The following is a 16,063-nucleotide window of genomic DNA, read 5'->3' on the forward strand; positions in this document are numbered from 1 at the left end:
ATGTTTTGTGGCAGTTTTTTTAAAGTATTAAAATACTTCTGTGACTGAATGAGCAATGCTCTCAAATGGCTCGTAGGGTGAGACAAGAGCCCTTTTAGTTTAACATTTGAATATTTATGCATCCTCAAAGAGAAATATTTTAGTTCCTTATTTTTTCCAGGGTTTTTAAGGGTTCACCTGCTTCAGACCGACACTGATTTCAGGACATTTGGGGGCTGCCTTGGCAGCACATCCCGCAAGCCACGGCAGAGCAAGGCGGAAAGTCACAGCTCCTCGCTAGACTGGTAGCACGCATTCAGTAACGAGGGCCTAATCAAAGATGCCCTTGGAAAGGGTTTGGGAGGTGAACCTGACTTCCTATTTCTGCCCTGTGCAGGGGCAGCGGATCTCAGCGCCCCGCGGGTGATGGCGGTGGCAGGTCAGGAGCACCCCGGCGAGGGGTGGCACCGGGCGCCTCGCCGAGGCACCAGCAGCTCCGCAGCGATGCCGGAAACCCGGCAGAAACGAGGCGATTCCTTCTGGTTCAGACGAGCCCGAGGCCCGAGGCTGGAGAGGTCGCTCCGGGCCGGCGCAGACCCCGCAGGGGCAGCGGAGCGACGGCGCGCGCCTCCGCTTCCCGCGGCGCTGGGACGGCGCGGGGGCCAGCCGGCTCCGAGCGGCTCCTGGCCTTCCCGGCACGGCTCCGCCAGCTGCCGCGCGTCCCAGCCCCACGCACCTGCCAGGGAAAACACGCCTGCCGGCCCGGCTCGCCCTGGCTCCGGCGGCCAGGGAGCAGCAAATTTTAAAAGGGACTTGAGAAAAGTGAAGCTGCTGCCACTGCCAATGTTTTCTTTGCCCTTCCTTCTCCCATCTTCTGACAGGACCCAGAAGCTGGAAGGTTTGGTTCAGATTCAAAGCACTCGCTCTCTTTCACCTAGGAAGAGCTTAAGCAACAGCCGAGTTTTGTTTCGGTGGCAGGCCTCACCGGAGGTTTCGGGCCTGGATGGGAGGCCGTCCCTGCTGGTAAATACGACCGTTTCCCTAAAACGTTACTTTTGCCTAAGCAGTGTTAGAGTTGAAAACAAACAGGACTTGGTGCTACCTGTTCTGCATGCGCAAAGCAAAAGGAAGAAGAGCTGAAAACAAGAATCAGATGCAAAGGAACGGAAATTTTAAAAAAGGAAAAAAAAACAAGAAAAAAGAGGATCGTGCAGGAATTCCTTACCAGCAGCATCGCTGGCGCGGCCGATCGCGGGCCCACGCCTGGAGCGACAAACCCACCAAGAGCTCCTCGCTGCCTGGTCAGAGACCGCTGGCTGGTTGCTTCCAAGCACCCTGTTTTCCAGTGCGTTTCAGCAGGAAGCAGATTCACTGTTTCATAGTTTCTCGGAGCTGAAAAGTGGGGGGTAGGAAGAGAAGCTGCAAATACTTGCTATCATAGTGAAGGATTACGTACAATTAATAACATTAATGTCACTTTAGTTTGTGCATGCCTCATGTAGGTACAATAAAGATACCATAAATCAGAGTTTTGCAAAAAACTCACAGGAGCGGTACCAACAGATATCAGGAGATGAGCTGCCTATATTAAGGGCAGATCCTCAACTGGTGTTAAGTGCATACACAGCAATTTGTCCCCGACCCTTTGATATCCTTATCTTCAGAGAGACAAAGGCAACATAGTGCATTCACCCTCTTTGTAGAGCTATTGCCTGTGTTTAAGGATACGATGAAGAGGGGGTGTGCTGAGATGCAGTAGCTCAAGCTGTGCAGCCTTTCCTTTCTGTTTCAAGTGTGTGGCTCAGCTGCCTGGCAAGCCAAGAAAACAGCATTTCTGACCTCTGTAGCTCAAGCAGCTTTATGGGAGAGGGATGAATCCGCCTGAGCAGCCTCTGACACCCCGAAGGCTTGCAGGGCATCGTGGCAGTAGCGGGGAGAGCGTACCCGCGGGCAGGAAGCAAAACCGCCCTCGGGTCTGGCTCCGCACGACCCCCGTGCCGGTTGCCAGCCTGCAGGGTGCTGAGCACCCGGCCCAAACGCCAGCGGTGCCCGCAGCGCCGCGCAGCTCGAGTCCTGGGCAGAGGCGTCCGGCTTGGCGATTGCTGGAGTACCAGTGCCCTCTCCTGTTCGCCGGCGCGCTCGGGGAAAGCATCGCCATCCTACCGAGCTGCCAGGGGGCCTTTCTCTTCCTTTTCGCTCCCCAGGATCAGCAGTGTTTGCATGTGTTCAGAGGCCTGCGGAAAACTATTTGCAAACCCAGCTAGACATCTTGCTACTAATACAAAGCAGTACTGGCCTGGCTAAGGGAACGAGGACACGCTGCAGAACTTATTTGGACAGTGCATAACTTTCTCTTGCAGTCCAGAAAAATTATTACTTGCACTGGACTGTTTACAAAGGAATAACCCTCAAACCGTCTAATTCCATTAAGTACAGCAGGCCTGGAGCTTTCCAAAGCACGCCTTCAGTGACATTAAGTTTTACTTTCCATGGCTATAAATTGAACTTCAGCTGCTGACAAATCTATTCACAAAGCAGGAAACGAAAGCCAAAGGAAGGTTGATAGTGGGTCTGAAGCCAACGAAGCTCATGATCGCTTCATATTTGGGCTGTATTCTTCTGTTTTCACATCACTGCTCAATTACAGCAGTGCAGAGACGCATCCTCATTTTGCCACAGTGTCAAAAGCAGCGGTGATGCTACAAAACGCTTACTGCCGGTTCCTTTTCCTGGTATCCTGAGGAGCTCTCCAGGACAGGTTCAATGACCTTTCGCTCTGGTTTAGTATCATCACCCATCCTAAGGCGCCAGAGGGAACCAGAAGAACGAACAGCAGGGCTTTTTTCCCCTCTTGAAAGACGGGAACACTCCCTACGACAACGTTGCTCAGAGGCTTTAGGAGGGGCAAAAACGTTGGGTAGGCCGAGCGCAAGCACAGAACGGTTCTGGATATGTCATCAAACATAGCGAGCTTCCTCGTCTGCCTCTGAATCGTCACTTCCTGCAGTCATGTTATAACGTGAAGACTTCCATGGCCAGGTTATTACAATGAAGGTTTCTATCCTGTGTGTTTGGAGAGAAATGCTTAAAAACTCAGTGGCTCAAAACTCAGAAGACAAATAAAAAGAAAGCAAAAATTCCCAAAAGTTAACTAAACTGAGTAAATAGGATTTTCTAGCTACTGATCTGCTCTTGTCTCCTCAGTCATTACCACGTGCTCTCAGGTCCCCTTCCATGGCACCGTACGAGCAGGATCGCGGTCTTTGGCGGCTGCCCGGGGAGGAGGGCAGAGCTGCTGCCCCCGGCGCCGGCCCACGCGGCAGCTCGCCCGCTGCTCGCGGGGGAGCGCAACGCGGCGAACCGCTGCTCGGCCCTCGACTTTCAAAGGCAGAAGCGCAGAGACTTCACCTCATTTGCAGACAACGGGCTTTGTGTCAGTAGGAACATTTACAACCAATTGTAATTAACGTTTTCCAGGTTGTCTGAGCGGGGGAACGGCTTTTGCATTATCGCATGAAAAATCCCCGTCCCCCGAACGTCGCCAGGCCCCAGGAATAACAACCACGCTCAAATTTGGCCGCGCCTGGCCCCACGCGGCCGTGCAAAACGGCCGGGCGAGCCCACAGACGGGTACGAAAACAGATGCCTCAGCAGAAAACCCTGTTTCCTAATCTGAACTATACACCCTCCCAGGCGCAGGAAGGCACCGAGGCAGGCAGAAGCAGAAAGCACGGCCGGGGCGACGCGGGGCAGTCGCGCACGGTGCTAGTCGTCTTCGATTTTAAGGACGGAAAGGGGCAGGTAGGAGCTGTTACTTCCTCCCTGCAACGCACAGGAAAAGGACACCGTGTGGGAAAGGCAGCTCCGGCAAATATCTCCAAACCTGGAGACCTGGGGCGAGTTCGCAGCTGTGCCGCGCGTCCGCCGCCGGCGGGAGGGACGCTGGGGACAGAGGGGCCCAGCGGCGGGGGCGAGCGCCGCCTCACAGCCGCAGCCCCCGCGAAACCTGCAGCGCGCTCTAACCTTGGCTGTTGGGTTCCCATCGAAGCGCAGCGGCGCCTTGCTTCAGCCACACTCAGAAGGCGTTCCTTGCGTAAGCCATTCGCCCGGCTAACGGAGAACGACCCGAATAAAGTGAAAACACGGATAAGGCGAAAAGCGGGGCAGGGCGTGGGGCGCGCTTCGCCCTCGGGAAGCCGGCGGGGGCCGCGGCGGCAGCGGGCGGGCGGCCGGGCGCAACCCGGCTATACACCAGCCAGGACACCCGCCCGCTCTCCGCGCCGCCTCCGACGCAGGTTTTCACATCTCCGTTCCAGGTTTTGGTTTTTTTTCCTGCAACGCAAACGCGTGGGACAAAACTCCTCTGTCCCAATCTGGATGCTCGCATTCAAAACGTCCCCAGTGGCAGAAGCTGGGTTTCGTCAGCCCCACGCCCAAGATACGTTTACGCGGCACTAACGAGGCGCAGATCTGGAATTTGCTGAAAGCTAGTCGGGAGACAGGGAAATTTATCCAAAAACAACTTTGGCAGCTTTTAGGAAAGAAAGAGGGTGCCGCACCAAAATATATTTAATTTTGGAAGATACTACAGGCTCTTCTGTATCATAAGCTGGGCTGGCTGGAGTCCAGAACGAGCTTAGGATACCGATTGACCGGCAAGCGGTTTTTTATATAAGCCGTGACTTGTGGCTGCATCTGCAAGCGCGAGCAGCCCTGCAGTGACGCTCTCTGCAAAGGGCCCTCAACAGGCTTCCCCGCTCACAGTCTACTGGATCCTAGAAAGACGTACAAGGAGGAATAACACTATGCATTTCTGGAAAAAATCAGTGCCGAAGTAAAATATGAAGGGAAAATCGTAAGTCTGGGAGCCTTCCCGTACTGCTGTACCTCGTTGTCAGATCAGCTAGAGAAAGCAGCTCGTTGGCATCAAACACACGAGGTTTGGTATCTTCTGGCCTGCAACAGCAGCAGGGGTCCGTGGACGAGGGCTGCTTTTAGAGCTGGCTCACCCGCGGGGTGCCGGCGCTGCCCGCTGCGGCGCTCGGCATGCGTGCACGTGCGTGCGTGCCAAGGGAGACGGCGAAAGGTGTCCCTCTCCGCAGGGCACGAGCCTTCTTTAGCCCCCAAAACGCTACAAACTGGACAAATGAAAAGAGCGTGTAATACGTATTCTTGAGGCCTAAGAATCTATTCGTTCCAGAATTACAAGCCTCCCAGCCTCCAAATTGCCTAAAGTACCTAAAAGTAGAAAGCATTTAATGACACTCAGAATAACTGATGGATTTCAGTCCATCTGTAATACTGGAACTTAATAATCGTCTCCGAGAGCCACATCCTCATTAACAAGTATGGACAAAAAGGTCAAGCTCAAAGCACACTGAACTCAATACTGCTTTAAATTTCTTTTGAGATGAATTTGAAAGAAAAGGCATTGAAAAACGCCGGCTAGACATTCTTCAGCAAGAAACCTTAAAAACGGAAGGAGCCCTCTCTCCGGTTTTGCTGCACCAAAGCATACACTCTGCCGTGTGCAGAAGGCAAGGCAGAAATACAGGACTGCCAAAAAAAAAAAAACACACCACACACACAGAGGAGACTCACCAGCCGGAGGGCTTTTTGGACCCTTCTGCTTTCTTTTCAGAGAAAAGGACATTTTCTTTCAACTTCATTTCATTCTAAAAACGTGAAAGGAAACATCAGTGTAACTAGTCAGATCAGTAAACACGTGTATTTACTTAATATTTACTCATTGTAAACAAAGAGTAAGACCTGAACTCTCAATCAGTGTAAAAGCACGCAGCTCTACTGATCCGACCCACTAAGTCGAAGGCAGCGTTAGAAGCAAGAGCCACGGTCACCACAACGTTGCTTTGCAGTTCTTCAATCATACCTCCGCTACTGAACTTATGTTGACTAAGGTTTGATCAACCCAACGTTTAATACAAAAAAGAGCAAAAGGTTGCAGCATCTGCATGGCTTGCATAACTGTATAAAGCTTCCCACAAAAATCCATAAAATTATTGAAAACTTTACATTCATCAGATTTAAAGCCATGTATTTTTAACATATTCTGGCTGTAGAGAAAGCCATCAGTTTGCTTTCTAAGAAGTCAAAACTCAGCAAAATCAGTAGGCAACAGGCCTGAAATCCAAATAAAAATTTCCTTCAAAAGAGCACACATACCTCTTCTTGCCACTTTGGTGGACTTCATCCTGGACATTATATATGCTATAGAACATAGAGCGTGTTGAAACGATCTGCTTTCAAAACACCACAAGAATCTACAGAAATACCTCTCCTACACGTCTGCAAAACCATTATCTTCCTTCTGCCTTTTCCCTGCAGAACAGGGACAGAAAGCCCAAGAGTAAAGAACAACATGACAGCCCTGCATTTCACCATTAACTTTTAAATATGCTTTCATCGCCCTAAGATAGGCTGAACTGTAGCTTAATGGGGTTTTTGTAGTTTAAAGAAATGATGGATGAGAGCCTTACAGACTAAAACATCTTTCGAACCAAATGAAGCGCTCCATATATGAGCCAATATGGAGCTACTGAAGCAAAAACTACTTTCCAATAAGCACGAGTCCTCTGCGCAGATTTGCTCCAAGCAAAAAGCCACCCTCCCTGACCCTTCGTGCTAAAACGATACGAGTCGCCGACGAAATACCTACAGCTCAGGGAGAAATTAGACAAGATGCCGAGCACATGGATGCAAGTACGTTCAACTCAAACACCTTGGCTGCCCGCCGCCAGCCGTGGCCGCGCTCCCGCGTGACGGTCCCCCGTCTCCCAGGGCTGGGAGCTCCCGACCCAGGTGCGCCGGGGCACTTTGGTGCCGTGCAGCCCGCCGCGCTGAGCAGACCCCGGCGGAGGTCCCTCGAGTACAGCTGGTGCACGCCGTACGCGTTCGCACGCGGTCACGACTCCTGCTCCAGTCATGAACGACGTCTAAGCCGTCCAAACGGCAGAGTTGAGCCCAGGTCTGGACGGCCAGCACTGCCTGGGTCGGTTTAAGCCCCCCCTTGCCCGCACTTCTGTAGCTGCCCAACGAACGCCCTGCTCTACACGGGCAGGCAGCAGAAACGCAGGAGGAAGCTAGGGTTGCTCGGCTGCAGCGAGGGGCTGTGCGGCGCAGGACGTGGGGCAGCTTTGGAGGACAACCCTCCCGAAAACATGAACTGCACCTTTGAGGGAACTGGCCCCGAAACCTTCTAGTCAATAAAACCTTTTTTCTTCCCCCACGCCTCAAAACCGTACTTGAAAAACGCCTGCAGAGCAGTGCGAGGACATGTGGATGCGAGGAGCCCCCGGGAGGAGGCAGCTCCGGACACGGAGAGCAGGTGGTGAGCAGCCCTCGCACCTCTGTACTGTCCTCTCCGGCCTAAAGCAGGCTTGGCGCTGGTGGTGTCACACACTCACGGGATCAATTCAGGCAAAGAGATGCTAAATTGGCCCCCAAAATAATATTTTTAACCTGAACAACATGGTTCATGCTGGGCTGTGTGACCCAGCCAGCGGCAGCCACCTCCGAACCAACGCAGCAAGGTGTTTGAGGACACCGAGGGCAGGAAAGGGTGTCGAGGCGATTTCGGAGGATTTTGTGAGGAAAGGGGAAGAATGGCAGAAAACTGGAGGCATTCCTGAGCAAGGGGGGGAGCGTGGGAGGCACTGCTGGGAGGACACGAGAGGGAAGGGATTTGCTGGAGCAGGATGCAAATCCACAGCCAGCTACGCTTCCTGGGTGTGACTGCCATAAAGGGTTAAAGACAAGGGGCAGTTAAAAAAATACACTCACCACTTTATGGTTGTCATATTTCCTGTTCCAAAGTACATGTGCATTTGCAGAGGCCACTACTTCAATCAGGAAGGTCACAGCCATAAAACTAGAGAAGAAATGCAATGGGTATTGATTCTGGAATATTAAATGCTTCGTTCATCTACACCAACGGGGGCAAAACAGCCCCCGCACCCCCTGTTCATTCATCTCCGAGACAGCCAGCTAGGAATGAATTTGAGACTGTATCTAAATTTTTTTAACCAGAAATTGAGTAAAATACTAGCTGGATTTGCCTGGGTCTTTACCGCATACCAAGGTAAGCTCAGGGTAAATTCATGCAACTTCAGTAAACTCAAACAAGCTTAAGTGTAATGCAGAAAAGAGAGAAGGCCATTTACTAGCCTTTTCAAACAAAATCTGTGAAAATGCTCCATAAAATGGGATTTCTGTTACACCTGAACTGGAACTAAAACCAATTTTCCATTTTCTTTGATGTCCTTGATGCGAGGTCAAAGCCATTAGTGTAGATTTCAAGTTAGGGATTTCAGCCCGAGCTGAACATCTGCTCCCTAACCATGCCCTGAAGCCCAGGCAGAAACAGATCTGCAGCTAGCTTTGGCTCGTGTTTGCTGTGAGTACGTGTGAAAACCTCTTGGATGTAAAGAGAAGCGCTGTTAACACGAAAGCAAAGCAACAGCTCTGTGAGTAAGGTGCAGAAACACGTCCCCGGAGCTGCTTGGGAGCGTTTTGCACAGACAAACCGTAAGCCACAATTAGGATCGCATGTGGAGACGACAACAGAGCCAGAAACCAAGCCCAAGTCTCCCAAGCACCACGCAAAGGCGTCAGCTGCAAAACGTTTCTCTGCAATTTTATATTATAGCTTCTATATTACAGCTCTTTCCTTGGAATAATGTATTGTAATAACATATTAGATACGTGGTTATTCTTCAAGTACCGTTGTGCCCCCGCAGCCTGGCCGCGACTGCACCATCTGCCCTGGCAGCAGGACAGCCGGCCGTGCCGAACTGCAGGCAGAAGGTAAACGCGCTTGGAAACACGGCGGAGATTATTTTGGGAACGCGGGCGCTGCTGCGTTTGTGGAGGAGTTTTTGCATACTCGCACCCTAGATGGCAGCACGATGCAGGGAACGCGCGCGGCCGCGGCCCCCAGCCCAGCCCCGGGTCCCCATCGCGCACATCCCCTTCCCAGCACCTTCGGCTCGGCAGGGGAGGGGGCAGCACCCCCACATGCACTGCACCGTGCGTACAAGGAGAAATCGGCTTTTCATATCCACGCAAACCCTACTTGCAGACCTCAGTCTTAAAAAAAAAAAACTGGAAGCCTGAAAAAAAGGTGAGCAGCACGAGCCAAAGCGTTTCTTAACGCTTCCCGAAGGGGCCGCAGGGTGCAACTCAGCTAGCGGCTGAACCGCCGCGCTCCTGCCAGCGTGTTCGGCGCAGGGGCAGCTCTGCAAGAGCAGCCAGCCCAGAGCGGAGGGGAGCCGCTGCCTTCCCGTCCTCCACGGCTCTCCCGCCACCCTCACGGCAACCAGCCCTCTGCGCAGCCAGCAGGGCTACGCGCTGCCCACGCAGGGCGGCCTGAAAAACTCACGTCCGCCTTCCCGTGTAATCTCTTGCGAGTCAGGCCCAGACCCTAAAATCATTTTACTCATTTCGACAGCCCTGCGCCCTTGGCCCCAGCGCCCCAGAGGGGCTTCTCCTCCTCCGTGCCCCGTTCCCCGCACGGGCAGCGCCGCTCGCGTGCTCCTCGTTCGCCAACACACGAGGGGAACCGCAGCCGCGGCTTGCGGGGCCGGGCCGGGCTCTCCGTCTCCCGCGTGCGTGCGTGCGCGGGGGAAGCCGCTTCCCCGCTGCACACCTTCACCCCCAAACCCTGCCCGGCACGACATGGGAGCAGATCGCAGTAACAGCTGGGATTAATTCCCAGGCCTCCGCTTCTCCTGGCCCGGGGAGCTGCAGGGGAAGCCAGGCGTTCGCTCCACAACCCATGTTGAAGGAGCACTGACGTTTTGCCGTCAATGAATACTGACTTTCTTTCATTTCTTGGTCACGTCCTGTATGGAAACAAAATTCAGAGAAAAAGAGAGAAAGAAAATGACGTCATTTAAATTGCAGCATATTATCCGAGCTTCGTTATGTGAAACGGTAAGTCTGAATTTTACCACAGGGCCTCGGGTTAAGCGTCGCTCCGGCAGATGCACCAGAAACAACCCAGCTGCAACAGTAAAATTCAGATCTAGATACCGACCTCGGAAGGGGCGAACGCGCAGCAGCCCTCGGCCACCGTCCCGGGTCTCGCGCTCCTGCGGCTCGGGCGCCAGCCGGGGCCTCACCCAGCTCACCCTCACTCACCTCCACCTCCACCCCCACCCCACCAACCGCACCTGCGCTCCGCTGCTCCCTCTGCCTAGGCGCCACCGACAACCACGTCCTGCGCCACGCGAGGCGTGAGCTAAGAGCGAGTCAGACGACCGCAGACGCCAGACAGGAACATCCGAACCTTCCCAGGCAGCGCTGCGCGCCCGCAGGCTGAGCAGCAGCCCGCACCCCAATTACGGCGGAAGAACTTGTCCTCTAGGAAAGCCAAAGTACCTGAAAAGCGCGCTCTCAGATGTCTTGTCATCTGTTTTACAGCCATATGAAGAGAGTTAACTTTGGAGAAGACATGCAAGAGCTAGTCTCGTACGATAAAGGAATGATTAAGAGAGATTTGTATCAACTCTGCTGATTTATTTCAAAGTTAAACATATGCAACATACAGAATTAATAAAAAGCAACAGTTTTTGTATCAGGGCCCTGAAAAGTTGTCTTCAGCCACCAAAGAAGTAGGAAAGCAAACTGTAAAGACACATTTTGATCTCCACAAAGGACAGACGACAGCTCCTTTCTTAGGATACAAAACCAGCTACTAAACGGAGGGAGCGTGTCTGCTCCGTAGTTCTCTTCCGACCGCCTTCCCGCCCGTCAGCTGCCAAAGCACCAACCCCCCCCAACTGCAGAGAGGGGCAAACCGCCCCACTAAAAGGCAAAAGCACCTTCAGGAAGCAAGCACGTCGCTGCCTATGCAAACAATCATGTTTTACAGCTGCACTGAACAGCACGGCCATCGGCACAACTTGCCGGGTGCCACCTACCAGAATAAGATCTGGGGTAAAATATGAAGTGAGCAGCAAAGCTCCCACAGCGCTCAGCGGAGCCAGGATCCTCTCCTTGAGCTGCCGGCCCCGGTGCTGCGTCTTTTCTCAGCCAGTTACATGTTATTTATGCCTTCTTTTCAGAACGAGGTGCAAAAAACAGCGGTTACGGCCCACCTGCTGGAAACAGTCTGTCTGCTGGGAAGAGCCGGAGCTGAGGCACCGCTGCCGAGGACAGGACGGCAGCAGCCAGATCACGGCGCTGTCGAGTGAAAGCACCGGCAGGAAACACCAGGAGCACCAAGGGCTCCACCACCACGGGGGATTTATGGGGCGTGCTGTCTCCATATTGGATTTTCTCCTCCTCCTCTGCTTTCACACCACTGTAAACATTAGCCACAGCTACAGGCTACACGGGGCTGGGAGGTGCTCCCTCTTCTTTGTTGCTGCCTCTCTGCATCCAGCCTTTGCCACCTGAAAAACTTTGTTTCTAATTCACACTCCCAAGCAGTGGGAATTGGCACAGCTCCACGAACCAGCCGAAGATCTGGCTCCACTCGACAGCAGTTTTATCTGTGATAGAGATGAACTTACCTAGAGGTTGCCAGCTGGATTGCTCTAAGGGGCCATATTTAGAGATAACACTTGAAAGGGTGAGTTCAAGGTGATGGCCTCCGGTGGCCTCTTTATATTCCTTTGAGAGATCCTTATTCAGTCCTACAAGTGCTTGTCAGGTGACTTGGAGACAGCAGACCCTGGAGCTAAAGCAAACAAGGCTGGGCTAGCTCTCCTCGCTCCGCTTTTTGGGCAAACAGCTACAGCTATACTAGCAAGACTGAAATTGCAGAAAGCCCTACTGCATAATCTTTTTATTTTGTTTCTGACAAATTATACCCTGTTCCCTCTCCACTTCTAGATTGTGATCTTTACCAACCATGAGCTTTTGCAAACAAACCTGTAAACTTTGCCTGCCTCTGTTCCCCGCCAGCAGCAGGACTTCCTTCCCGAGCAAGCTGAGAGGTGTCTCGGTTTTGCTGGAGTCTGTGGCAAAGCCTCTCTTCCGCTTTGCCCTTCAGCACAGGCCAGCTACAACCTATACTTGAAGCCACTAGTGCAGGGGCTGCAAGGAAACGATATACATGCACGAAAGCAGCAGTACCGTCCGCTAGCGCATGAGAACGGAAGCGTAGCTATCCACATCGCCAAACCATAACTGGGAAGCGCTGCACACCCCGGCCAGCAATAGCCGCTTAACGGCCGGGGATCTGATCTGCAATACGCTACGAATTCCTCAGGCCAAAACTTCATTTCTGTAGACAGAGAAGCATTTTTTTTCCCTGCCCTGTAAGAAATGAGATGCTCTGCACAATTCCAGCTGTAAGCACTTTTGAGAGCCATGCCCCAGTGTCATCTTTCTAATTCCTAGTGTAGCTCATGTAACTCATTACTTGACTCTAGACAGCTTGTTTTATAAAGAACCGTTTCAAAATCATCAGCAAGAATGACCTCGAGCGATTATTTTTTCTTACTGAACGACTGGCTTTCAAACAAGGTAAAGGGATTGGACACAGCAGTTAAATAATCCCAATGGCTCTTCGCATTCCTTTAAAGCTTTGAGAAAACTCATAGGTGCTTTAATATTAAATGCGTCAGTCTCACCCCTGTAAAATCCCTCTGTTATACTTCAACATACAGAGACACCTCCACTGAGCCTAAGCCACTTACCAAACTATGGCTTAGAAAAAAGAGAAGGCATTATGCCTTTATTTGGGAAGAAACATAAGCCACTGGTTTTATTTAGCTGCAAGTGATGCAGCAGGTGGGCAGAGTTGTAAAACTGCCCTTTTTTGAAGTCCCACGAGCCACCAGTTGGCCAGGAGAGCAGATGCTGAACCAAGGACATGCAGAACCCACCACTAAGCCAGGCTGAGCTACACGGTCACTGCAGCCAAGGGCTCAGACAGCTACGGGCAAGTTCCTGGCACTTTCCCAGGCCTGCCTCAGCACTCAACCACTACTTGTTTTTTAACAAGTTCTTCCAAACTGTCTCCTCCTAATAATCATAGCATTAGCTATCGGTATCCTGGACCATTAATTAGGAGGGAGGTCTGCCCTAGATACAGAAGAGCTTAGCAACTTCTAGCCAGGCTTTCACATCTTGGAAGATTGCTCCAACAGCCATTCTCATGCCTCATCAAAGCAAAGCTCTAGCAAAACATTTGGCCTATTGCTGGAGGCAGGCAATTTTCAGCAGGAAGCTGGGAGGAAAATGCACTTTAATCGTCTGCCACGCGGTGGCAGTTTCACAGTGCAGCCCGAACGGACTCAGCTACTCTGAAGTCAATTGAAACACGGAAGACAGGGGCAAGAAATTAAACAGTCAAATTTGTGCCCGGTTCCAGCAGCACTTGCCGCACTGCAAACTGCTTCCTTAGGAAGTTATGCAGAAGCAGTTTTAACAGAACAACCTTTATGTTTCCACAAGAGTATGTGCCTTATAGAAAAGGAAAGTTCATTAGTTCTTAAGTTATTAAAAATAGTCTACCGATCAGCAATTGTTATTTGACAGTAAGGACACTAGTTGCCTCCCCACCTCCACCAGATAAAAATGCACCAGTTGAAAACGATAGCATATACTGACTCAGAGTAATCCAGGTCAGGAAGAACTTCTGAAAGTTACCTGGTCCTGAGCACGTCACCCAGGGCCGTGTCTGGTCTGCACATCTCCAAGGATGGAGACTCCACCACCTCTGCGGACAACTGGAGACTAAGTCCCTTTAAAAGAAACACCTTGCCTATTACGCACAAGCACTTACCAAATATATTTCAGCTTTTCATTTTTCCTCACAAGCAACACCGCATACGGCACAGGGAAACGTTCCTTATGTAAAAGCAGTCAGAACAGGTCACAGTCATGAACAGGGAGGGGAGGAAAAAAAATCATTCAGTCATAGCTTATAGATTATGCATTAGAAATCACAGAATCGTTTAGGTTGGAAGGGACCTCTGGAGATCATCTAGTCCAACCCCCCTGCTCAAGCAGGGTCACCTAGAGCATATTTCCGAGGGTTTTGAATATCTCCAGGGAAGGATGACCAAAATGACCAAATGACACTGAAATCTTTAACTTATAAGATACTCTGACACTGAGACTATTTAGCTCCATTTATTTGGCCTTGTGTTGCCTGCAATAAGTTATACCCCCCAACTATCGCAATTTAAATATGCTGAACTCATTTGCTTGGATATGTTCTACTAGATAAGAATTATGAGAGGACAAGAAAGTAGAAAAAAATTTAAGTAGTTTTTGTTTTTTAAAGTTCAGGAGGCGTAAATTACCTATATTTTGGGAGATGCATCTAGGCCCAAGGAAATTTGAATCCTGGCAAGACAACGCCTAGAGTTGTGTTAAAGAAGAGGCAGACATACTAGGTCCTTTCTTCAAGGAGCTCATAATGGCTTACCTGGCAGCTCGTTGCTTGCAAATGTATGTTAACATGATAAACTAAGCTAGCTGAATAATTATTCCAGTGCATAATCAGTTCTTAAGAAATATTCCGGACTGCGTACGTAACTGCACTATCATATGGCAGCACACAAATATTTATAACGCTGCTTAACAACTTCCTACTCTGAAAACAATTGCTGTAGTCAAAGTTTCAAAAATCCATTTTAGCACAGAAAAATGCATCTTCAGTGACTCATTAGCGATGACAATTTCTCCAGGGAGAGGTGAAAAACTCCCTTCTATGGTAGATCACTGCTGCTATTCCACAGGAAATATAAATGTACCAGTGAAAGAGCAAATGATTTTTTGAGCTTTTCTAACAGAAAAGCTTAGAGATAGGAGAAACATACCAACCATAATTCCCTCAGTAAGATGACTGCCAGCAGAAGCTGGATTACCAGCAGGACATTCAACACAGTCTCTAGAAGATGCCCCACTTTGGCTGGTAAGTCCACTTACCTCTAAGCACAATTCATAATTTTTTTTGTTGATGCGTTTAGAGAGAATGGGGAAACAGATTTTGAAGAACAAGAGAACATTTTCAAATACAGTAGCAGTTACCTTCGGCTGTGCTTTATGAAATAGGTACAAGGAGATGTAACTTGCTAATTTGTGGCAGTTTTCCCTTTAGAGCTTTAAAAACTTAATTATTGTACTCCTAAAAAAAGCACATTATGTGTTCAAAAAACAGAAAAAAGATGGCCCTAGAACATTCTTAAAAAGATTCAAATATCGTTGTGGATGTAAAGCGGTCTGAAGAGCAACTTACAAACAAGAAATAAACAAATGGAGTTACTAACTGTATGAGACCAAGTAATTCCTCAGCTGAACAGTAAAAGAACAAACTTGGTATTTCCTCCCTTGCTCGTCAGTCTCATACATTGCATTACACGTAAGACTCCAAGAACTCACTTAATGAGTTTGCTACATCCAAAGAGCTCTCCGCATTTAAACAACGAAGCGACAATCGCTAACCTTTGCACTTGAACTTTTCAAAGCTGATCATATTCTGTGAGCCTGAGCACACATGGTTTTATGGCAGAAACTGGAGTTGGCCCTACCAAAACTCCCATAGAAACTTAAGATTCTTAGTACGTCTAGCTTAACTACAAACATTGTGTTCTCTGCTTTGATATTTTATGAAAAGGACACTAGAGGTAAAAAACACAGAAAGAATCCTCATAGCTTAACAGTTTCAGAACTGGAGGAGCAGCATGAGTTGCTTTCTGACAAAAAGGCAACGTTAGAGCGTGTAAGACCGTTAACAATTCAAATGAGGACCCCAACATTTGTTTCCATTCCTAACACATTGGTGAGCAAATACTCTGCTCAAGTGATATCCATGATTTCTTTACACATAAAAAAAGTCGATACAAGACAGGTAAAATTTTACAACAAAGCATGATTAAAAGTGTCCTTAGAGTCCATTTCACTCAATTGATCAGTACTTTTTTTTTTTTTTTTTTTTACATGTAAGTCCATAGTTTTCTACAATCCAAATTGCAAGACTAAGGGGCTAGCAGCAGATTATAGCAAGGTCTGATTCCTGGCCATTCCCCCGCCACACCCCATCTCAAGTCAATGAAAATACAGCCCTTAAACAATGCCAAATCCAGAAGAAAAAAAATACTATAGC

At 49.9% G+C, this 16,063-nt stretch overlaps 1 long non-coding RNA gene across 8 annotated transcripts in view; it reads right to left on the reverse strand.

The window, feature by feature from the left end:
* Positions 1–9,982, reverse strand: part of LOC104149725 (uncharacterized) — a 43,438-nt gene extending 33,456 nt beyond the window's left edge. For 2 of the 8 annotated variants that reach the window (XR_011134727.1, XR_011134731.1), the window contains exons 1-3: positions 4,003–4,176; positions 2,694–3,042; positions 1,205–1,371 (exon numbers count right to left, since the gene is read on the reverse strand). This is a non-coding gene — a long non-coding RNA (uncharacterized lncRNA). Of the gene's footprint in view, positions 1–1,204; positions 4,177–5,580; positions 5,655–7,779 lie in introns of those variants that run through there. The other 6 variants (XR_695390.2, XR_011134730.1, XR_011134726.1 and 3 more) reach the window with 4 other exon arrangements.
* Positions 9,983–16,063: the final 6,081 nt, after the last annotated feature.

The sequence above is a fragment of the Struthio camelus genome, chromosome 15 (assembly GCF_040807025.1).
Source record: "Struthio camelus isolate bStrCam1 chromosome 15, bStrCam1.hap1, whole genome shotgun sequence".
NCBI classification, from domain to species: Eukaryota; Metazoa; Chordata; class Aves; order Struthioniformes; family Struthionidae; genus Struthio; species Struthio camelus.